Below are 25,038 nucleotides of genomic sequence, written 5' to 3'. Positions count from 1 at the left end.
ACTGTGATGAAAAATATTCCTGGGTCATAAATGCAAGGAGTCCAAGTTTTTTCAAATAGATGCCACTGACTACAGCTCCACTGAGAAGATCCACCACTTGAGGAACCAGAGGCGATCGAAGAAGATAACCAAAAGGAGATTGTATTTGACGAACCAATTATTTCGCTAAATGCATTGGCAGGAATTTCTTCCCCTCAAACTCTCAAAATCAGGGGTTTTCTTAAACATCGCCCAGTAGTAGTCTTGATTGATAGTGGAAGTACCCATAATTTCATCCATCAAAAGATCGCTGAAGCAACGCATTGTTTTGTCCGGGAAGTTTCTAACTTCCAAGTCCAAATTGTAGATGGGGGCACAATGAAATGTGAAGGCCGCTGTGAAAATGTCAAACTTCAAATGGGGGATTATTAGTTGAAAACCCACATGTTTGCAATACACATGGGGGGTTGCGACATTGTCCTAGGCGCGGAATGGCTCCGCACTCTTGTGCCAATCACAATGGATTTCCAAGAGTTATATATGAGTTTTAAGCAGAACAACTCCACACATACCCTCCGTGGACTACAGGCAGGAGCCCCCTCTATCATCAGCTCACATAGGATGGAAACATTGTTAAAAAAGGGCCATCATGGAGTAGTAGCTCAATTTAATTCCATCCAGGTAGTCGAAACCATGTCTCTGCCAATTCATCCTGAGAAGCAACAGATTTTAAATAAACATCAAATGGTCTTTGACAAGCCTCATGAGCTTCCACCCTCGCGAGGGGAACATGATCATAGCATCACATTGGTTCCAGGGGCCCAACCCCCAAATGTGCGGCCATACAGATATTCGTTCACCCAAAAGAATGAAATAGAAAACATCATCAAGGAATTGTTGGAAGCAGGTGTCATTCGTCCCAGCATTAGTCCTTATTCATCCCCAGTGGTCATGGTCCTCAAGAAAGATGGGGAGTGGCGGATGTGTCCCGACTTCAGGTCCCTCAATAAGTTGACAGTCAAAGATAAATTTCCCATCCCGGTGGTTGACGATTTGCTGGACGAACTCAATGGGGCTCAATTCTTCACTAAGTTGGATCTTCGCTTAGGCTACCACCAAATTCGCATGAAGGAAGTCGGCATTCCCAAGATGGCTTTCAGAACTCATGAAGGCCATTATGAGTTCCTGGTCATGCCATTTGGTCTCTGTAATGCCCCCTCTACTTTTCAGAGCCTTATGAATCACCTCCTCAAACCATATCTCAGAAAATTTGTCCTTCTCTTCTTCGATGACATCCTCATCTATAGTGGCACTTGGGCGGCACATCTTCAGCATGTAGATCTACTCTTGCAAATGCTCCACAAGCATAAATTATTTGTCAGGATGTCTAAGTGTTTGTTTTGCATGGAAGAAGTTGAATATTTGGGCCACATTGCGGGGCGGGAAGGTGTCAAGGTGGACCCAAAAAAGATCCAGGAAATGCAAGAATGGCCTCAACCTAAGACCTTGAAAAGCTTGAGAGGATTTTTGGGTCTCGCAGGCTATTATCGTAAATTGTTCCACAACTATGGCCGCATAGCGAAGCCACTCACTCAACTCCTAAAGAAAAATTCCTTCTTCTGGAATGAAGAAGCACAACAGGCATTTACCGCTCTCAAAAACGCCATGTGTTCCACTCCCGTCTTAGCACTACCTGACTTCACCAAATCCTTTGTCATTGAATGTGCTGCTTCGGGTACAGGTATTGGACCGGTCTTAATGCAGGAAGGGCGACCATTGGCCTTCACCAGCCAACAACTCAGTGGGAGGAATCTGGGCCAATCTACCTACGAGAAGGAAATGATGGCCATCTTACATGCAGTCGAGACCTGGCGACCTTACTTATTGGGGCGACGTTTCCAAATCCGCACAGATCATCGCAGTCTTAAATATTTTTTGGAGCAACGCCTATCCTCCCCACAACAAAATAAATGGTTAGCCAAAATGCTAGGATATGATTATGAGATCATTTACAAGAAAGGGAAAGACAACAGTGTAGCAGATGCATTGTCGTGCCAATTTGAGGAGGAAAGTACTCTACTCGCAATTTCCCTCCCCATTCCAGACTGGATTGAAGAGGCTCGCAGGGAATGGTTTTCACACCCCGGGCTCTCCCAACTCATTTCTCAATTGCAGGTAGATCCTAATTCCAGCAAGGGCTACTCGTGGCAGAATGATATTCTTCGCTATAGGGACAGAGTCGTAATATCACGAACATCCACCCTCAAAAGTCACATTTTGGCAAAATTACACTCATCTCCCATTGTAGGACATTCAGGTTTTCAGAAGACGTATGCTCGCACTAGAAGATCATTTTTTTGGACCGGCATGAAAAAGGACATCCTTACTTTCGTAGCAGAATGTGATATATGTCAACGCCACAAAGGGGAAACCGTTAACACACCAGGCACATTACAACCATTGCCCATTCCGGCATCAATTTGGACAGAGGTTTCCATGGATTTCATTACAGGTCTTCCAAATTCTGGGAACAAGTCAGTCATCATGGTGGTTGTGGACCGACTGTCGAAGTATGCTCATTTCTGCGCCCTACCCCAACCGTTTACACCAACTTTGGTTGCTCAATCTTTCATGGATCAGATCTTCAAATTGCATGGCATGTCCACTTCTATTGTGTCCAACCGCGACCCGATCCTCACTAGTAATTTTTGGCAGGAACTCTTCAGAATACAAGGCACTGAACTCAAACTCAGTACTTCATATCATCCGCAAACAGATGGTCAAACCGAAGCTGTCAACAAATGTCTAGAAACCTACCTTAGGTGTTTCACTTCAGAAGAGAAACACCTTTGGGTACAGTAGTTACCTCTGGCTGAATGGTGGTATAACACCAACTATCATGCCACCACCAAAATGACTCCCTATGAAGCAGTCTATGGTCAACTTCCGCCTTCCCCTACTTCTTATCTCACGGGGTGTTCCAAAGTACAAGCCGTGGATCAACTCCTACAACATTGCGCAACCATGCTTGCCCATCTTCACGAGAATCTTCATCAAGCTCAGAACTGCATGAAGCAACAGGCCGACCAACATCGCTCAGAGCACCAATTTCAAGAAGGGGATCAGGTCTTTTTGAGGCTGCAACCATATAAGCAAACATCACTCAAAGATAAGGGTTGTCAAAAGCTCTCTCCAAAATTCTACAGACCATACCAAGTACTTCAGCGGATTCACGAAGTGGCTTACAAGTTGGCTTTGCCACCTACAACAAAAATCCACCCAGTTTTCCATGTATCGTGCCTCAAGAAAGTGATTGGGAACAATTGCCGAGTTCAAACCAGTCTACCTGAATTGGACGAAGAAGGGTCAATCTGGCTTCAACCAGAACAAGTTCTAGACACAAGGGACAAGCACCTGCGCGACCGCATGATTAAGGAAGTCCTCGTCAAATGGAAAGACACCTCTCCGGAAGATGCAACTTGGGAACCAGCCACTACTCTTCAGCAGTTTCCGTAGCTTCATCCTTGAGGACAAGGCTAGTCTTAAGGGGGAGGGCATGTTAGGGTCCCACCCTAATCCCCTTATTTATGTCATGGGATCACGTCATAGTCAAGAGTCAATAAAGCCCATATTAATATTTGTAAGTGGTTAACCCGCAATTAATGACGGGACCACAGTTAGTTGCAAATGGGCAATAGTATTAGATAGATGGTATTAATAAAACCGACGGTATTGGCCCGTGGTATTGCATGTATGAATCATATATAAAGGATAAAGACTCCCCGCGAGGAGTATCGTGACTTATCTTGTAATTGAGCTCTGCTCTATTGGAGGTTGCCCCCTCGAAGAGGCATGTGAACATTGCTCTTTGAATAATAAAATCATTGCTATTCTGTGGTCTGGGTATCTTTTCTTTGCATATTCTGTGTTCTGGGTATCTTTTCTTCGCATATTCTGTGTTTGGGTATTACTTTGCAGGTTAAGAGCATAACAAAAGCGATATGGACCCAAAAACCAAAATCCCACAATTTAACACACCTACGCAAAAGGAAATAGAGATGAAATAGAGAAGAAAAAATAGAATCTTTACCATATGTAGTGACACATCCACAGAGAGGCCAAGCCCAAGTTATTTAATGGAGGTTCACAAAGAGAAGTTTACATATATAAGGACAACTCCAGTGATTGGTGACATTTTTAGCTTTGAGAGCACTGAATGCTTTGAGCTGCAAATTATTTCCGATGCCAATAAATATTTCATGAACAAGATGATAATTCAGAGACAAAATGCAATAATTATGATTTCTAGAGAGATGCAAAACACCAATTAAATATTAAAATATAAAAAGAGTTGAAATTTGCATGAGCCATGAGGGAAGTTTAACAATTCCATGGAAGTTCCCATCTTGCACAATAATATCACATGTCCAAATAAATTTCAATCCCAATCATGGTTTGAGCATGGAAAGGATCTACTTTGATCACCAACTAACATTTTGTAGTCTTTTTTTCTTCGCACAAGGTGCAAATGACATCTCCCTTAATACAAACTTCTTTCCATCACTATTTCCATGTGGTATCACATGCATTGTGCAAGGTAGGGTGGGGAATGTAACCCACTTTAAATTGCATTTTCATTATTTCAAAATGAGGAGGAAATGCATGGTCTTGGGCACCCTCATTTGGTATTTATATTTATAAACTAAAATGAAAAGGAAATTAAAAATTTTAATGTATGATGTGATTTTTATTATTGGTTAATATTCAATTTTCATGAGGGTTTAATTTGGAGCCAAGAGATCACTTCAAGATAGTGGTGGAATGTGTGATTGCACTGAATGATTATAATAAAAAAAATTGTCTTGACCCATGGACACATAAGAGATCAAACAAAGCCACTCTATGTCTTTAAATTAAATGGTCAAATGAGTTTATTTTCGGGTTGGTGGGAAAAATTATTATCCTCCCCACCTAGGTTCAATTACCAGAAGTGACATGTTGAAGTCATAATTAGTATATTTTTGTAGTGAATTTTATTTGAAGAACGAGGGTGATGATAATGATGGTTAATGCTTTACCCAATAATTGATGACTTCTAAACCTAATATCACCAAAATGAGGGAAAACCATAGGGTTGACACGTAAGAATAATGGAAAATTTCACTTGTAAATACAAACTGAATCTAATCCATTTTTCTTTTTGAGATATTTGACTATAAATAAAAGAATTAAACATAGAAAACAAACCATATTGAGATTCCAAAGAGATTTTAGATGCTATATGTGAGAGAGGTGAAAATCCCACCATCAGTACCCTAATTGATCCTTAATTTTTTATTTATTTATTCTTTCACATCTAAGAATGTAAGTTATTGACCACCCTATCAACGTAAGATCAACATGTCACTTCTCCTTTCACTGCATTAGTGTGCATGACATACCATTTGTAAAACCTAATAATAATAATAATAATAATCTAATTTTGAGGCCATGGTTAAGAGATACACTAATTTGGAAATTGAGGTCCTCTTCTTTGTGACAATGACACCAAATTTGTGTATGAGTCCCACTTGTTTTTGACAATACCACCAAATTGTTGTATGATCCCCCCTTGTCTCTCACAATGACACCAAATAGGTGTATGTGAGTTGCTTGTTTGTGACAATGGCATCAAATTGGTTTATGAGACCCCCTTGTTTGTGGGACAAGTGATGACTAGACTTATTTTATGAAACCCCTTTATTTGTGGGACACAAGATCCCAAAATTGGTATATGACGCCATTTGGTAATAAAAACAACACTAAATTGGTGTATGAGACCCCCTTCTTTGTGCGACAAGAAATACACCACCTTTATAAAACCCTTTTCTTGTAAGAGAAATAATTCACATCTAAATTTGAATTTATGATGTCTTAGGAAGAAACATATATTCTTAAGAGTTAATCTCTTATGTTGTGAACTTAAAACTTCTCTTTAATTTGCCTTTTTGGAATTTCCTTATCTTTTAGATTATATAATAATTTAATAAATATTGAAATCTAACACATTTTAATATGAAATCTTTTATCTTTTTATTTATAACTAATTTTACCTTTTTATTGGTAACTAATTTAAAATAATATCAATTATTTTACCCATAGAAGTAATATTAACTTTTTAAAATTAATTTTAAATTCAAATAATAAATATATAGGGCTTTTTAAGTAAGAATATATATAAAATTAAATTGTCAAAATTTTTGTTAAACTTACCTAAAATAAGAAGTGCCTAAAGGTTACTAAAGATGTAACACATTTAAAAAAAAACTCCCAAATATTATAATAGTGGAGATACTATGATAATGAATTCATAATAACGTCTCGATTGAAAGAAAGAAGACCAATTACAATTTTTGTATATGTGGAAAATTAGCTTTCATTACTATCTATTTTAATTGTCAAAGATTTCTTATTTCAACTTAATGTGGATGATGATCTCTTGTTTTTTTTAATTGAAGTTTTAGATTGATTCTCAAGGGAATATGCTAATCATATGCATGCTTATCAACAATTATAGTGTATTAAAGAGTTTGTTAGATTGCAATGAATTTTAATAAATTTTAAAAATTAGATTCATGCTAGGTGGCTCCCGGTGTACCAATTTCCTAGGGATTTGAAATTATTCCAATTCTAATAAGTTCCTCGATAAGTTCACCATTATTATTTAAAACATTCGTTTATATATAGCCAAATTTTATTTAGCAAAATGGTCCATTAATTTTAATAAATTAAAAAAATTAGATTAGTACATGGTTAATAAGGTAAATATGTGTATTAATAAAACACTTTCATTATTATTTATAAAATTCATTTATAATTTTTTTATTAAGTTAAAGTTGACCGTTTTTATACATGGTTAATAAGGTAAATATGTGTATTAATAAAACACTTTTATGTTACGATAGTTTTTTTATTATATTTATAGAGACATTTGATATATCAACACATTCATATTTTTAATGTAATTATACTAGTTAAATAATTAAAAAATTTATTCATGGGCCCGCCCCGCCCCACTTGGGCGGCGATTTCTATTTCCGCCACAATTATTTAATTAATGCCCCCTGACATGGGGGCGCAATAGGGAAATATAATGAGAGAACAAAAACTGGAGGAGAAAAAAAAAACAGTCTCGAGTTGTCAAGGGGCATTAATTAAAAAACTGTGACGGAAATAGGAATCGCCCACCTGGGCGGCCCAACCTCCCCGGTGGAGGGTGGATTCTGTTTTCCGGCTGAAATCTTATAATTTTTTTATTTAAAATCACCTTCTAGTTTCCCGCTCATACAACTATTGAAAATCCTTATATATATGTATGGGGTTTGGATGTTCTGATATGATATGATATGTTAGTGTTAGTTGATTTAGGGTTTCTGAACTTTTGTTGATTTAGGGTTTTTGAACTTTGAGTAAGTATGGCACTTCGTTCCTTCCTTCCACCAATAGATGTTACATCTATAAATTCGTCGAGGAAAAGCTGGGGAGCATTTCTTACTATAGGATCTCCACAATCTAGAATTTCAGAGAAAAGAAATGAAGCAACTGCGTCGCCTCGTTGGAAACCCACTGAAAAACATAAGAAGTTTCTGAAAAACTTATTTGAAGCAGGTCTCAGAAACCCTACTCCTGAAGACATAACTGACATTGTGGGTGTGCTTAAAGTTGACGGTGAAGTAGAAAGAAAAAATGTTTTCTATTGGTTTCAGAATGTTCACTCTCGCAACAGACGGCAGGAACAGAAGAATGCTATGCAGGCGGGCTCACAATATCAAGAGGAAATGGTGGAGAACTCTGTCAGTCCAATCTGCTCCTCTTCAACCCCTGGTAAGCTCTACGTGTTTTTCTCAGTTTTCTAATATTTTTTCATAATAATTTGATAACTTAACCCTTGTCTATATGCAATGCATGATATTATCTCGGAATCCTCAGTGGATCAAGGCAAGCTTTCACCAAAGGTAAGAGCAATTGATAATTTGGTTCATTGATAGATTCATTTCAGTGATTATATGGATACTGTTATATATTTATTTAAGCCTTATCCTTAAGATAAATCTTCTATAGTTTTACATTGATATTGAATGCTTATCTTTTAATTTATGATCAGGATGAAGCGAATGCAATAGATATCACAATTATTAATCTGTTGATAAGACAACATTTTAATCGCAAAAGGTGTAAACAACAAAAGATTTCAAAGGAGAAGTTCTCTAGCTCTGTCGACGCCTCTGAAACCAATGGTAATCTGTACAATATAGTTGTTATTATTTTTATTTTCCCTTAAACGTTGCAGGTTTCTTATTTTGTGATGTTGTCTATATTCAGCCTCTAGCATTATCTGCGAGCCTTCCATGGACGTGGCTACACTTTCACGTCAAGTAAGGAGATTCTCATTCTTCTGTTTCATAATTTTGGATATTAGTCGGATAATGTTTTCTTAAATGCATAATAAAGGAATTAAGATGCAATAACATTTCTGTGTCTTGAAAAGGTTTAGGGTTTTTCTGAGTTTAAACTTCTGCGGTTGTTGATATATCGTGGGGATTTATTAGATCTTTTTTTTAAAACATTTTTAACCAGCTAATGTGACGTGATTCATCATCAGAAGTTGTTAATATTTCTTCGTTTTATTTTGCTGCACGCATATACACATTAATTGTCTGCATTGCTAAACAGCATGTTCAACAACCAAGTTTCAAATATGTTGTTCACTTTCTAATTCCAGTTACATTTTTCTTTGAGCAGGAACACGCAATTTCAACAGAATATGAAAGGAAAGTGGAATTGCTGGAGCTGTTCCCGCTGAGTCCTAACGGGAACCTAAGATCACCTACACTAAAAAAATAAAGTGAGATGATGAATAACTCACTCTTCGTACAGCAGATACTGGTATACAGGAAGGGTGAGGTGGTGAAGACTCACTTATGTCTTATTCAGGGAGTTTTCTGCGTTGGGAAGTCTACTTTTGATTCTGTATTGGCTTAGGTTTTTGCAGTGTAACTGCTGAATTTCCTCTGGGAATATAAGTCTACTTTTGATCTGCATTATCTTAGCTGTCTACTGTGTGACTCAGGAATTTTCTCACTGAAGTCTACTTCTGATTCTATAGTAACTTATGTTTCTGTTGCCCAAATAGGAAGATTCCTGTCCGAATCTTTGTCTATTTGTATTCTGTAGTAACTTGGAATTCTGTTGTGTTACTGAGATATTCGCTGACATACTGTATGTCTACTTTTGATTCTGTATTAACATAGATCTCAGTGTGTAACTCGGGTATTTTTTTATGGAATCTTAAAACAGCTGTTCACTAATACATTTAAATCTTAGCTACTATCAGTAATACTTTTGATTCTGTATTAACATAGATCTCAGTGTGTAACTCGGGTATTTTTTTATGGAATCTTAACACAACTGTTTAGTAATACATTTAAATCTTAGCTACTACTTGCTTGAATGATAACACGATTGTCAGATTTAGTAGATTGTTAATTACAAAATCAAGCTTCTTAATTTAGTAATTTGATAAATTGCTTTCAGGAAGATGGTTGATAATCCCACTTTAGGATGGGATTGGATGGCTTTTCAAGAACAATATTAGATTGTTTTTAGTTTACAGTAACTTACGAAGATTTTTTTGGAAAGGTTATTCGTTAACTTATAATTGAGTGTATTACTTTTCTTTTATAAGATTTCTTTTGGAAGGTTTTAGTTAACCTATAATTGAGTCTCTTATTTATTTATTTTCCTTATAAGATTTTGGATTTATGTTATAATTGTAAAATTTATTTTACATATTATAAAATTGTGTAAAATTAGTCTAAATGTTTTAAATTATGATAAAAATGTTTGAACTTTAAATAGTTGGTAAGTAAATTATATTTTTTTTAAATATTATTTTTGCAAAAAATATAATTAAAAATGGTAGGTAAATTATATGATTCGGTAAATGTTTTAAAATATTATTTTGGAAAAAATTATAATTAATAGTAGTATTTAGTTTTATGTATGAATTAAGGTTAGATGTTATTAGCGATCACATGAATTAGTTAGATGAAATCTTAGCCTTAGATTATAAGGATATTGACCTTATTGTAATGATCAGTGATGTTAAAAGGAGTGGGATAAAAAAGGCAGAAATTCTAAAAATAAAGAAAAAGAGGTTAATATTTCAAATCTAACTACTGAAAATACTTTTGAAACTACTGAAAATATTTTTTAAAATAGTGGAGTATTAACTCAACCCATTGGATGTCAAATAGTTATTGGTGTTATTTTAACGTGGTTTTCCTATTAGAGGTTGGTAGGTGGCTCTCATAGGTTGAATGCCCTTAAGATATTTTTTTTGTTAACTAATGGTGAGATTCAAGATTCCTATAATATCAAGACTATTTGTAACTAGCAAAGAAATCGTCCGGGAAATAAGACCAACATGTCTCTTGGAATTTCACATTCGTGGATGTGAAAACCAATGATTCTCCCAACCCTTAAAACTAAAAACCATAATTTTAAATTACAACTTCTTACCAAAAATCAATGTTAGTCTTAACAAACCAACTAAACAAAAAAATATATATATATATATATATATATATATATATATAAATTAATATATAAAATTATTATTATTATTATTATTTGTGAGAGGTACTCTATAATCCAATTTAGGGTGGATGTGAGAGTGTTAGATGTGTGAGCCTCATAGTTAGATTGGTGACTCTTAGAGCATTTAGATGGATGAGCTTTAGATGCAATATGTTATATGTGTAAGTCTTAGATGAGTGAGTGTTAAATTGTTTAATGGAGCCCATAGGTATATGATATTTACTAAATTACCAAAAAAATTGCCAATTTTTTTCGTAAAAATAGCTCCAAGTAAATTGAATTTTAGAATGAATAGATCGGGAGAAATTCAAATGGATATAAATAATATTTACCATGGATATTATTAACTTATTTTTTACAATACCATGGGTCAATACCATAGAGAGGGAGAGAGAGGGAGTGGAAAGAAAATAATCATAATATGATGGGCTAATATCATGGGCCATCTAGGCTTTTGATTATTATGTTATGGATCTAGGATTTTGATTATTTTGTTAAATATCATATACCAATGCCATGGTCATTGGCTTATCAATACCACATGCCCAAAAACCATAACTTATTTCAAAATCAAAATATTCTACAAATACTTTATTTTAATTTAATTTTATAATTTTTTTTATTAAATCTAAAAGAAAAAAGGTTATAATGACTTTTGAGGTATATCTAAACCCACCATCCTCATGACTACTAAAAACATTCTCATGGAGATTAAATCAAGGTTTTAAAACATTAAAAATGAAAATACCTTAATATATACAAATATGAAATTTATATAATATAAATAAGATTATAAAGAACAAAGAAAGAAGCAATTTAACCAGAGATCCAAAAAAAGAGAGAAATAAAAGTGAATGAGAATGGTAGAGGAATGATAGTGCATGATTATTTTAATTTTTCTATTTTCTTTGACATGATTGATCCAAAATATAGGTTTAATATTTTACAACCAATTATGTTTTTTTGTTAATTTAGATAGTTTCTTAAATAAAATACAATGGGGTCATATTTAAGAGAGAGAGGAAGAGAGAGAGGTGGCGGAGCAATAGGGTGGTGGAGAGAGACATAGACATGGGAGAGACAAGGAGAGAGGAAGGAAGAGAGAGAGGAGGGGGGAATAAGGGAGGAGAGAGCGAGGGAGAGAGATGGATTTGGAGGGGGGAAGAGATGGAGGGAAGAACAAAGACATTGAGAGATAGATGTGGAGAGAGAGAGGGAGTGATAAGGGAGAGATGGAGATTAAATGAGGGAGAGAGGAGACGAGGGAAGGGAATGTAAAAGAGAGGATACATATAGGGAAATAAAGGGAAGAGAGTGAAATGGAGACATAGATATGTAGGGGGATAGAGTGGGAGAGTGAGAAGGAGAGAGAGAGGGAGATAATGACAGAGTTGGAGGGTGAGAGAGTGAGAGTGTGTGATTGGGGGGAGAGATAGAGGGAGGTGGGAGAGAGAGGAGAGAGAGGAAGTAAAAGTGAGGTGAGTTGAGAGAGAGAGAGAGAGTGGGGACAAAGATGGAGTTGGGGGTGAAAGAGAGGAGGGAAAAAAAAGGGCATTGAAAGTTAGAGGCAGAGAGAGAGAGGGAGTGATAAGGGAGAGATGAAGATGGAATGAGGAAGAGAGAGATGAGGAAGCGAGAGAAAAGGATATGATAGAGATGGGAAAAGAAGGGAAGAGAGAGATAGGGAGACATAGATATGGAAGGGGGAGAGAGGATATAGTGAAAGAATTAGAGGGTGGAGAGAGAGTGTGTGTGATGGCGGCGGGGGGGGTGATAGAGGGAGGTGGGAGACAAATGGAGAGAGGGAAGGAAGATATAGATGAATTGAGAGAGAGGAGAGAGGGGGAGAGAGATGGAGTTCGAAGAGAAAGAATGAAATAGAAAGAGGAAGGTGGAGAGGGAGAGGGGGTGAAAAGGGAGAGATAGAGAGACTGCGATGGAGAGAGGAGAGCAAGAGAGAGAGAGAGAGAGAGAGAGAGAAATACAAAGAGAGATAGAGAGGGAGAGAGAGTGTGTATGTTTCGGGGTGAGAAGGAGAGACGAGGGAGATAGAGATATATATGGAGGGGGGATAGAGGGAAGAAGGGAGAGGAAAAGGTAGGGTAGGAGGAAGATAGATTGATATGGAGAGAGAGAGAAAGAGGCACACAAAGAGAGAGAGAGAGAGAGAGAGAGATGTAGAGAGTGTGTATGTTTGGGGACTAAGATACAAATATAGATGGAGAACGTATAGAGAGAGAGAGAGAGAGGGAATAGATAAACAATGAAGGGAAGGAGAGATAGATAGATAGATATATGGAGAGAGAAAGTGTGTATGCAGGCCGATATAGAGATATAGAGATGGATGGGGAGAGAGAGAGAGATTTGTTTAGGGGCTGAGATAGAGAGACAAATAAGGAAAGATGGAGGAAAGTATAGATATAAATGGGACAGGGAGAGGGAATACAAGAAATATAGAGAAAGGGAGGGAGAGGTGGAGAGAGAGAGATGGGGGAGAGAGGGAGTAGGAGAGAGATAAGGATAGAGGGAGGAACATCAATACAGAATGAAAGGTTGAGAGAGAAGGAAGAAGAAAGTGACACACAGAGACACATACAAACATATAAGTTAGATCTAGAAAGTCATAAATACTTTGGTTTTTCACTAAAATAGAGGTATGATTTCAGTGTAGTTGTTGATTTCTAATCCTATTTGATCATTTGCACTAGATGCATTGATTTCAGTGTAGATGTTGATTTCTACTCCTATTTGATTGCTTGCATGAGATGCATTGGTTTCAGTGTAGATATTGATTTCTAAATGTATTTGATATCTTTCACTATATGCATTGATTTCAGTGTAGATGTCGATTTATAATCATATTTAATAACTAACACTAGATGCATTTATTTCAGTGTAGATGTTGATTTCTACTCCTATTTGATTCCTTGCACAAGATGCATTGGTTTCACTGTAGATATTGAAAGATATATGATTTCAATGTAGTTATTGATTTCTACTGCTTAATGACCGCTTTCACTAGATGCATTGCTTCTAGTGTAGATGTCGATCTATAATCCTATTTAATACCTTACACTAGATGCATTGATTTTAGTGTAGATTTTCATTTCTACTCCTATTTGAGTGCTTGCTCTTGATGCATTGGTTTCAACATAGATATTGATTTCTAACACTAGTTTATTGCTTGCATTAGATGCTTTTATTTTAGTGTAGATGTTAGTTTCTAATTCCATTTGATTGTTTTCACTGCATGCATTGATTTTGGTGTAGATGTTGGTTTCTAATCTAGTTTGACTGTTTGCACTAGATGTATTGATTTCAGTGTACACATTGATTTATGATTTGATGCAACTAAATGTATGTTGTACATTAATTTCAAAGTAATTAGATTAAAAATGTGCATTGGTTTTATTGTAAGCACAACTCTACCCCTCCATCTATATCTCTCTCTCCCATTGTCTCTCCTTCTTTACCTCTCTATATCACCCCCCAAACATACACACACACTCTCTCTCTCCATCTCTCTCTCTCCCCCCCCCCCCCCCCCCTTTTCCACTCCCTCTCTCTCTATCCACGTTATCTCTCTCTCTAACATTTCTATCTCCATATCTATATCTCTTCCTCCCTCCCTATCTTTTCCTCTCTCTTCTTTCCTCTCTCCACCCCTCCATCTATATATTTATTTCACCCCCAAAACATACACTCTGTCTCTCAGTGTAAGGACATATATTTATCGCATGATTTGAATTTGATGTTACATAATTCAACCATAAATACAATACTTCAATTTTATCCTAAACAAAATGTTCACTTACCTGAAATGTCTTCTTTGTGAAACTGAAAACTATTTGTAATTGGATACATTCTTAATATTCCCATTTTCCAACATTAAACATTTCCTAAAACTATAAAATATTTGGAATTGGCTACATTCTTATCATTCCCATTTTCTATCATTCAACATTGTTAATCACTTTTCATTCAAACATCATAATAGAAAATCACTAATAGGCATGAAAATAAGAACAGTAGAAGAAAATAGTTTCAGATTGATCACAATGAATATTGTTTATAATTGACTATATTCGTATTATTCACATTTTCGATCATTCAACATTCTTACATTGCCACTTTGCCCTCAAAATGTTTATTTCATCACTTTTCATAATTCAAGATACTAAACAGTCTCTCTCATCTCAACAAACTAAGGTAACTATGAAAATTTAAAGTTAAATTGACTAAATTCATCTTAGACATATTTAACATATTTAAAATGATAAAAATAATTAGATGTTCAACAAATTTTGTATGAATGCACACGACTGAAACCAACCTAGATTCATCTTAACTCAAGATCTATCAAATGCCGAGAACGATAAAATTTCTCAAGGTGCAAAACTTTCCTCAAGTTTTGCATTAAAAAAAAGAGGATTGCACCTCGAGATATTTCATCCCTCTCGGGACTTGATAGATCCGGAGTTAAGATGGATCTAAACTGGTTTAATATTAAATACAAAATGTTAAATAAATTATTTTCAAATTATTATTTTATATTAAATTTAAAATATTATAAAAAATCATTTATTAAATATAGAATATATATATTCATAAAATATATATATTCTATTAGATATAGATAGCTAAGAAATTTGGCAAAGAAATTTTTTGTAAGCTTTTCTACATAGTGTAATTTGAGATACCCTCAACATTTTATGATAAAGGGGTTGATGCTTTACTTCCTTTTTCACATTAAGGATATGATCATAACTTTTCTTTTAATATATTTATATTTTAGGTGAATAAGTGTAATAGAATAATTAAAACATTTTTTATATGAAAAATAGGAAGACGAACATAAAATCATTGAAGTTATTAGTATTCCTATGTAAATTAGCTTTGAGGTGACATTAGTGGTTAATAAATAAATGTAAAACAAAATCATATCCATAAATAGTATCCTCACATGCACCATCAATCCTTGGTGGTTTTTAAAGAAAAAAATCTTATAATATAATAGATTATAAATCCAAGCAAAGGTTTTAAAATATGGAAAAAAAACTTTCTTCAAATAAAATCACTTTATGTGTTGGCCAAATTCCCTAAATTTCAAGTAAAATGAACTTATGTGTTAGCCAAATTCCCTAAATTATCAAGAAAGGAAGTACTACAAAAGGATTCAGAGTTGTTAGAGAATCATTCAAAGAAAACCATTCTATTCAATTCTTACTCCATGAGTTTGTCATGGGAAAGTGATCTTCACGGTTCCTTAAAATCTACGAAGAGTATGTACAAGTTAGAAAATATTGTATTGATATTTTGGAAATGATCTTACAAGGAAGAAAAGTACTAAGCGCTTTCTTATTTCCTTTCCTTAATATTTCATAGACAAGTACCTTATTATTATTATTAGGAAAAATCCATATAAATAAAATGCATTTTGGAGAAATTATTGTACAAAGAAGAAAAATATTATGCTTGTTTTATTTGTAGAAATTTACAGGGTAAGTTCTTCAGACAGAACACCAAAGGACACCGCTCACAAATAGATCAGAGATCAATACACCAGTATTGTTGACGTGGTTAAAACCATCAAAGAGGGAAACAATCCACGGGTTGAGCCAATGCGGCCACTTCAAGCAATTTATTAATAAAAGAATGAAAATTTACATAAGCTTCTCTCATGAATGGTTACCCTAGAAATGACCCTCCATGCTCTTTAAATAGATATCATGGACCAATCGGGTCTCAAGCCACGGATCAAGTGTCAGTAATACCGAAGAGAGAATGAACCGTCAGATTACTACATATCATGACTATCGGATTGTAAGTTACAAAAGTACATAATAAAGAAACACACTTTACCTAACTCCACACTAGACCAAGTTATACTTAAGTATTTCCTATGTGTCGGAATATCCTAATATCCCCCCTCTAAGAACAACTTGGGATAGGATTGAAGGATGTACACATATGACACAATAGTAGAAGGAAGGAGGCATTAGAACCTATCCCCCCTTAGTGACAACTTCCGAAACTCTAACCATAGATCAAATTTTAGTAAACTTTGCCTCTGTGAGAGCCTTTGTAAATATGTCTGCTACTTGATCATCTGTTGAAAAATATTGCACTTCAAGAACATGGTCGTGAATGAGCTTTCTGATGAAGTGCATGTGCAGTTCAATGTGTTTGCTGCGCTGATGTTGGACTGGATCTTTGCATAGTTGAATTGAACTTTGATTATCGCACCAAAGTGTAGTCAGATGCTGTTGTTGAAAGCCAAACTCTGACATGATCTGACGAAGCCACATGGCTTCCTTACTAGCTTATACGACCCCAGGATACTCTGCTTCTACTGAAGAAAGAGAAATGGAACTTTGTTTCTTGCAAGCCCATGTAATAGGTCCTGAACCAATAGTGAACACATAACCTGCAGTAAACTTCTAATCATCAGGGTCACTAGCCCAATCAGAATGAGTGAAACCAACTAATAGAGGAGATGCTTCTGCACTGTAATGAATCCCAAACTGAACTGTACCTCGAACATAATGAAGTATTCTTTTAGCTGCTTTCCAATGACTTTCATTTGGGTTTTGCATAAACTGAACAATAAGGCCAACAATAAAGGAAAGGTCAGGACGAGTATGGGTTAGATACAAAATTTTTCCTACAAGTTGATGGTATAAGGTAGCATTAACCTCAGGGGAAGTACAAGCGACTAAAATTTTGGCTCCAGACTGAAAGGGAGAAGGGGTTGGCTTATAGTCTTCCATGTGAAAATGGCGTAGAAGATCACATGCATACTTGGACTAGGAAAGGGAAACACCTTCCTTGGATTGCAATACTTGAAGACCAAGAAAACAATGCAAGTGTCCTAAGTCTGTCATTTCAAACTTCATTTTAAGGTTGGACTTCACATGGTTTATAAGGTTGGGATCACTACCAGTAAGGATAAGATCATCAACATAAAGAACAAGAATGATAAGAGACTTGCCCACTTTCTTGGTGTAGATAGTATTGTCAGAATGACACCTAGAAAATATAGTTTCTAAAAGAAATATATCCATTTTGGCATACCAAGCCCAAGGGGCTTGCTTGATACCATAAAGGGATTTCTTAAGCCGACATACAAGGCCAGAGTCTATTTGTATAAAGCTAGTAGGTTGTTCCACATAGATTTATTCATGCAAGTCCCCATGCAAGAAGTCAGATTTAACATTGATCCGGATTTAGACAGGAACGCAACAAATTACAGAGACAACCATATACACAAAGATGCAGCGGAAATAATACTTCATATCATTAATGGAAAATACTGAAATATGCTTACAACCAGAAATGGAAATAAACCAGCTAGGGCGATGGTAGCTTATCTCTCAGAAGAGATGTGATGGATACATGCCTCTGAACTGTGTTACAATGAGGCTCGAAGGCCTATTTATTGTTGAGAAACAATGGAAAACCCTTAACATTCAAAAACCTAACCCTAGGAGATGAAACGCCAAACTGTGGGCCCCATTTGGGGGTAAATTGGTACATCAACTTCCCGGGGTCGTAACTTTGGCATATGATCTCCGTTTGACGCATACAATAGCTCATTAGAAAGATCTATTCAAGCACTATCATTGTTGGAATAGGAAACATTGGTCCATGCCAAAAAACGTTGTTTAGGGCCTCAAAACGGCTCCGGAAGTTCAGGACCCGAAAAACTGCTAAAAATAGTAAGTAGTGCTACAATTAAGGAAACTGAAAATGCTGAGAAAGACAATGGTGGGGGTCTAGGTGGACTTGGCAGGTGGCCACCAATATCCACCTGGATCATTCCTCCCCCCTTAGGAAGCAATGGTCCCCATTGCGTTGAGCTCCTCCATGAAATGAGGAAACTTCTGCTGAACTTGTTCCCTGGTGAGCCACTTGCCCTGCTGAAGGAGTTGGCCTGCTTTGACAACTCGATACAGTCGGATATTCTGTTGGTGAGTGTTCTTGATCTGTGTGTCCATGATTCGATCAGTTGCAGCTTGTTCCATGCAATATGGATTTAATTCTCTAGGTTTGAGCTGTTCTGCAATGTTGGATGTGTCTAGCAATGGTGGAAAGTATGGCCGGAGGCGGTCAACATTGAACAGTAGGTGCAGGCCAAGGAATGGGGGAATGCTGAGCTCAAATGCATTGTCTCACATAGCCTTAGTAATGGTGTAAGGACCATATCAGAGTGGTCTCAATTTCCGATAGCCTCCAGTAAGGCGTTCCTTTTGCAAATGCAACCAGACTTTGTCGCCCACCTGAAACTTGTGTGGCACCCGGTGTTGATCATGTCGCTGCTTGTACTTGGCATTTGATTTCTCAAGAATGTCATGGACCTGCTGGTGAATATGTTGGATGCGCTCAATGAAGTTGGTGGCCTTATCTGTTTCGGACTGGACATGAGCTGAATTCATGTGAGTAGCTGCAAGGGGCATGGCCACATCAATGGGGCATAGTGGCTGGAATCCCAAACCTACCTGAAAAGGGCAATGGCCAGTGGAGCTGTGAAGAGCTCGGTTGTAGCTGTGCTGAACATAGGGGAGGCTCTCATCCCATATGCGTGGATGCTTTGAGTTATACATGCGCAGAATGTGCACAATCATCCTGTTGACAACCTCTATCTGGCCATCAGTTTGAGGATGGAAGGCTGTGGATTTCGTGAGTTTGGTGTCTAGCATTGACCAGAGACTGGACCAAAATGTGCTGAGAAACTGACTGTCTCGATCTAAGATGATAGACTGTGGGATCCCAAAGTGCACCCACACTTGTTCAAAGAAGAGTTTAGCAGTGGCTTCTACTGTGATATTCTTCTTGCAGGCCATCATAATGGCCATCTTCGAGAACCTGTCGACGACCACAAAAACACAGTCATTTCCATGCTTAGTGGAAGGAAGGCCTGACATGTAATCCATGGAGATGGATTCCCAAGGTTGACTAGGGGTAGGCAACGTGGTATAGAGGTCGTGCTTCTTAATGGTCGGTTTGGCAATGGCACAGGCAGTACATGATCGGATGTACTTCCCAACATCTTGTCGAAGATTCGACCAATAGAAATAATTTTGCAGTACTGCCACTATTTTCTCGACCCCGAAATGCCCAGCAGCCCGACTGTAGTGTGCTTCCCAAATCATCATGGAACGCTCGCTTGAAGGAACACAAAGGTGACCGAGGTGGCATAATAGGGCGTCCTGGAGGTGAAAATCTGCAACATGCCGACCCTCCAAGGGCGTCTGGTATGTGTGGCCGAATTCTGGGTTGCTTTTGTAGAGAAGTGGTCAATCAGAAGTCTCGTGCCCACAAGAGTTGAGCACGGTGGTTAGCGCCATGATCGGTGGCCGACTAAGGCAATCTGCAACATTATTGGTGCTGCCCTTTTTATACTTGATGTTCAAGTGAAACTGTTGCAGGTATGTAGACCACTTATGATGGCGATCATTCTGCAATTTCCCTTGGGTCTGTACGAACTACACAGGTCGGTGGTTTGTGTGGATGACCGTTTCCTTCCCCAAAATGTAATGCTTCCATTGTCGGCAGGCCTGTACAATGGAATACATCTCTTTATCATAAGTCGGGTACTTCCAGACTGTGTCTGAAAGTGTTTCACTGTGATATGCCACTGGATGTCCGTGTTGAGTAAGGACTACCCCAATAGCATAGTTAGAGGCATCTGTCTCGACCTCAAATGGTTGTTGTAAATCTGGTAACGCAAGCACTGGTGCCGTGCAGAGGCGATCCTTCAACTCCCTCAATGCCTTCTGTTGAGATTCAGACCAAAAGAATTTTGCTTTCGCCCCGCCCTTGGTGACTTGACTCAAAGGCCAAGAAATATGAGAAAACCCCAACACAAACCCGCGGTAGAAGTTGGCAAGGCCTAGAAAGCTGCGGAGCTGTGTTAGAGTGGTTGGAGAGGGCCAATCCCGAATGACTTGGATCTTGGCTGGATTGACATGCACCCCCTGTTCATCAATGATGTATCCCAGATACTAAACCTGGGTCATGCCAAAAGTGCATTTCTCCAAATTGGCACATAGCTTGTGTTGCCGCAGTGTTTGGAGAACCTGTCGGATGTGGTGGAGGTGCTCTTCCCATCACTGGCTGAAGATCAGAATGTCATCCAAGTATACTACTACAAAGGAGTTGGTGAATGGCCACAAGATGTCATCCATTAGCCTCATAAAGGTTGCAGGAGCATTCGTCAATCCGAAAGGCATGACCAACTATTCGAAGAGGCCCTCCTTGGATTTGAAGGCAGTCTTCCACACATCGGAGGGTTCGATTGGTACCTGGTGATATCCTGACTTCAGATCGATCTTACTGAAATATTTTGCCCCCTTTAGTTGGTCTAGGAGGTCATCAATCCGCGGGATCGAGTACCTATTACGGACAGTGATCTTGTTCAGCGCCCGATAGTCAATATAGAGTCTCCACGTCCCATCCTTCTTCTGTACCAACACGATCGGGCTCCCACAGGGCGATGAACTCGGACGGATGTGACCTTTCTGCAGGAGCTCCTGAATCTGCCTCTTGATTTCATTGTTCTCCAGAACGAAGCGCCGATAAATTGGCCCATTGGGTAGCGGCGCACCTGGGGTCAGATCGATGGAGTGCTTGACTTGACAGTGTAGAGGAACCCCTTCTGGGGAGGTGAAGATGTCCTCGTACTCCTCCACAACCTTGTCCATCTGTAGTTGTCAGGCAGAGGGACACCGTTTGGAGGCCGCGGCCATTGTCTTCTTCTTTCCTTGAGGGCGTATCATCAGGAAAACAAATTTCCTGGTTTTGGAAATGATCTTACTGCATTGTTTTGTAGTAATCAAAGAGATGGCAGCAGGTGGTGCTACCTCTGGTATCCTGAACAACTTATTTCCCAATGTAATAATAACAGCACGGGGCCTTGATTCATACACAACATGTCGCTTCCACAAGTATGGTTGTCCTAGTAATACATCACAAAATTAAAGGGGAGCAATGTCACACAATACCTCATCCGTGAAGGGCTTGATGTTGTATGGAAGGCGACACTGTTGGCTCACGCGAAGATCTCATCCTTGGTGAAGCCACCCAATGGTGTATGGTTATGGATGTGCTGTGGTCAGTAAGCCCAACCGCTTCACGACCTCTGCCGAAATGAGGTTCTTTTGACTCCCGCTATCAACAATGAACTGTATCGGGGAGCCCTTTACCCACATCTGGGAGTGGAAGAGATGCTCCTCCTCCTCTGGATCTTCGGGTTCATTTTTCTGGATCTTTGCGGTAGCAACAGTGGCGCTAGGATCCGCATCAATGATCTGCTTCTCTTTTTCATACCCCTTATCGGGTTCTGACTCAGAGTCAGAACATGCATCTGATTCTGAAAACTTTAGCTCAACCACCAGCGACTGCTTGGCCCGACACTCACTTGTGTTGTGAGTGGAGCTCTTATGGAACTCGCACCATTTTCCAGTGTCCTTTCTCGGCTTCGCGGCGCTGTTCTTTGCTTGCAGCTTCGGCTGGTTGTCTTGGGCTGTCCCTCCTTGGCTTTGTCCTTTGTTCTGTGGTTTAGGGGCACCTTTCCCCTGCTTTGGATTCGCAGATCCAAAATCTCGCTTCTTTTGTTTAAACTTCTGCTCGACCTTGACAGCATATCAGTATGCTGCGCCGAGCGAGGGGATGTTTAGGAATTGTATTTCTTCCTGGATATACTTGTGTAGGAAGCCACGATATTTGAGTATCAAATGTTGCTCCGAATCCTTGATTCCCAACTTTGTGCGAAGGGTATGTAAAAGATTGGTGAACTCCGACACATCTTGGTCCCTTCCCTGCCGCAGCGTGGTCCACTTTATGTATTCATCCTCATAGCTTCCGACAGGGTAGTACTGCTCCTTGATGGCATCCTGGAACGAATCCTAGGTGGGTGTGGCTGAAAATAGAGAGCCAGTACTTTCATCCTTCTGCTCGCAGTAGGTTTCCCACCAGTCCTTGACGTGGGGGGCTACTTTGAGAAGAGCAAAAACAATCCTTTCCCGACTCGAAAATTCGTGAATAGGAAAATAACCCTCTAGCACACTTAACCATTTATCTACGGCATATGCGTCTATCTGACCCTCGAATATGGGGATTTCAAAATTAACTTGTACCTTAAAGGGTGTGTCATTTCCAGAGTAGATGCTGAAAGCCGATGCATTGCTTCTGGGTAGCCGCTGAAGGATCTGGGCAAAGTTGTCCATCATCGTGTTCCGTTGTCGCTCAAGGGCTTCTTCGAGCAAGATTTTGATGGGATCTCTTGCCCCCTCATATTTCTTCTCGTCCGCCATGGGAGGGCATCGGGATTTGCGAGGCTGGTCTTGCAAAGGTTCAACCAGTTCAAGCCCTAACTCCTTATATCCAGACCTTGTTGGGGACATGCAAAGAAAAACAGAGAAAAAGCAGACCGCTCTGATACCACTGATCCAGATTTAAACAGGAACGCAACAAATTACATAGACAACCATATACACAAAGATGCAGCGGAAATAATACTTGATATCATTAATGGAAAATACTGAAATATGCTTACAACCAGAAATGGAAATAAACCAGCTAGGGTGATGGTAGCTTATCTCTGAGAAGAGATGTGATGGCTACATGCCTCTGAACTGTGTTACAGTGAGGCTCGAAGGCCTATTTATTGTTCGGAAACAATGGAAAACCCTTAACATTCCAAAACCTAACCCTAGGAGATGAAACGCCAAGCTGTGGGCCCCGTTTGTGGGTAAATTGGTACATCAACTTCCCGGGGTCGTAACTTTGGCATATGATCTCCGTTTGACGCGCACAGTAGCTCATTAGAAAGATCTATCCGAGCACTATCATTGTTGAGATGGGCAACATCGGTCCATTCCATGGACCCCCTTGGATTCCCCAAAAAACGTCGTTTAGGGCCTCAAAACGGCTCCGGAAGTTGAGGACCCGAAAAACTGCTAAAAATAGTAAGTTGTGCTACAATTAAGGAAACTGAAAATGCTGAGAAAGACAATGGTGGGGGTCCAGGTGGACTTGGCAGGTGGCCACCAATATCCACCTGGATCAAACATCCATTTGATGGACTTCCCCTTTGAAAGAGGCAGCAAGGGAAAGAACAAGGTAGATAGAGTTCATTTTGGCAACAGTGGAGAAGGTTTCAGTAAAGTAAATGCCTTCAAATTGTGAAAAACCCTTAGCAACAAGACGGGCTTTATGTTTATCAACTTTTCCATTTGGTCCATACTTGGTTCTATAAAACCATTTGCATCTAACAAGTTTTCAACCCTTTGGAAGGGGAACAAGATCTCATGTATAATTTTCCAATAATGAACGATATTCTTCATTCATAGCTACATCCCAATCTAGATGGCCTAAAGCTTCTGGAAAGGTTTCAGGATCATAATTAGTTGAATCTTGAGCTAGTAAAGAAGAGGCTCTATTGAACTAAGAATGTGTACGTCACTCATATGTAGGATCACCGGTAAGAGCACCTGCTCCATCCCGAGTAGCACTGACCTATTTTGGAAGCTGAGGAGTTGAAGGAGGATCCTGAGAAGGTGGGGGAGGATTTCCATCCTCACTATCATCATCTGAAGAAGAAGTATTTTCAGAAGTATAAGGGATGGAGAGAGGTGGCACATCCACCGAACTAGGCTCGTAGGTCGATATATTTTTAGCAAAATTTACATCTCTTCTAATGATAGAATTTTTGGACTTAACTGGAATAAGTTTGTATCCTTTGACATCTTAAGAATATCCAAAAAAAATACATTTTTCACTCTTAAGTTTTAAAGCTTTATGTTTCTCATCTGGAATATCGGCCCATGCTTCACTTCCAAAAACACAAAAGTGGCTTACATCTAGTTTAATTGAGCTCCATGCTTCTTCTAGAGTGATATTCTTTAAAACCTTAGTAGGAGTGTGATTTATTATGTAATTTGCACAGTTAATTGCTTCTGCCCAAAAATTAAGACTAAGTCCTTTAGATTGAAGCATACAATTAGCCATTTCCTTTCAGGTGCGATTCTTCCTTTCAACTAAACCATTTTGTCTTGGAGTATATGGAACAATATGTTGCATTTGAATTCCCTTCTCAGTGAAAAATTTGATGAATTTTTTGCTAACATATTCTCCACCATTATCAGATCCTAGCTTAATAATTTGATGTCCAGATTGCTTTTCAACAAAGGCCTTAAAGGCCAAGAACATGTTAAATACTTCACTTTTGAGTTTTAAGAAGTATACCCAAGTGCGTATAGAGAAGTCATCAATTAAAGTTAAGAAATACCTGTAGCCAAAGAATGAAACAACTAGAAGTGGACCACATAAATCATTATGCACAAGCTATAAAGGGGCTGAGGCGTGCCAAGAGGCACATTTTTCAAAACTATCCTGATGACATTTTGTGAGTACACACCC

This window comes from Pinus tabuliformis, chromosome 2_1, assembly GCF_031772625.1.
Source record: "Pinus tabuliformis cultivar Carrire ecotype Pingquan chromosome 2_1, CPIR1, whole genome shotgun sequence".
NCBI classification, from domain to species: domain Eukaryota; kingdom Viridiplantae; phylum Streptophyta; class Pinopsida; order Pinales; family Pinaceae; genus Pinus; species Pinus tabuliformis.
This window is presented reverse-complemented; position numbering follows the sequence as displayed.